Source organism: Charadrius vociferus, unplaced genomic scaffold, assembly GCF_000708025.1.
Source record: "Charadrius vociferus isolate BGI_N301 unplaced genomic scaffold, ASM70802v2 scaffold567, whole genome shotgun sequence".
NCBI lineage: Eukaryota > Metazoa > Chordata > Aves > Charadriiformes > Charadriidae > Charadrius > Charadrius vociferus.
Window position 1 is genome coordinate 560,474 of NW_009649304.1, and position 727 is coordinate 561,200.

Genomic DNA, 727 nt, shown 5'->3' on the forward strand with positions numbered 1-727 from the left:
AACGCCGCCGCAGCCCAAAGACGCCGCTTTGTCCGCCGGGTCCTTGTCTTAACTTTAGGGAATCGCCCCCCGGGATTGCCGCTGGCTCAGTGCGCGTGAGGTGATGGCACATATGTGCACGGTGTAGTTAAATATTCACCGGATTAGCCTCACTGGAGCACGGCACGCAACTCTCACCGGCGCGGCAGGAGGGCGCGGGCTGGCTGGCGCTGATGTGGGAAACCTAGCGGGACTTCGATAGGGATAAAATTCAGCCTGGTACAACACCCCCCCCGGTCTGACAGATGGCCTCGAATGTGCAGTCGCTCAGCCCGGAGCTGGGGAGGAAAGCGGCAGCGGGGAGCCGGGCACGGAGCACTAACCCTGCAGCTCGGGGTGATGCCTCCCGGCAGGGACCGCCACCGGGGAGCGGGCACACGGGCAGCCTTCCTCCCCACGCCGGGGCAGGGGTAGGGGGTGGCACTGCCGGTCCCAGTCTTGGCGGAAATATGGGGCTGGGGGTCACCCTTAGTGGTCCTGCACAGCGCGGGGGCACCATCCCCGCTCTCCATCCCCGCAGGGAGGAGGGCGGTCGGCCAAGGCTTTGTCAAGTTGGGGCTATTTTTGTTTCCCATCCGGCTCTGCCATGTCAGCAAAGACTGAGCTCAGCTCCTTGCGGAGCGAATTCCCCAGCCCAAGCCCGTTTGAAGGTCACGGCTAAATCGCTGTACGGGAGCGGGGCTCGGCT

General features: G+C 64.5%; 2 protein-coding genes across 2 annotated transcripts in view; both read right to left on the minus strand.

The window, feature by feature from the left end:
- The window catches only part of LOC104290097 (beta-crystallin B3-like), a 369,903-nt gene that overhangs the window by 161,038 nt on the left and 208,138 nt on the right, over nt 1–727 (minus strand). The gene's annotated exons all lie outside the window — the stretch shown is intronic.
- Nucleotides 1–727, minus strand: part of SEZ6L (seizure related 6 homolog (mouse)-like) — a 94,681-nt gene that overhangs the window by 93,202 nt on the left and 752 nt on the right. The gene's annotated exons all lie outside the window — the stretch shown is intronic.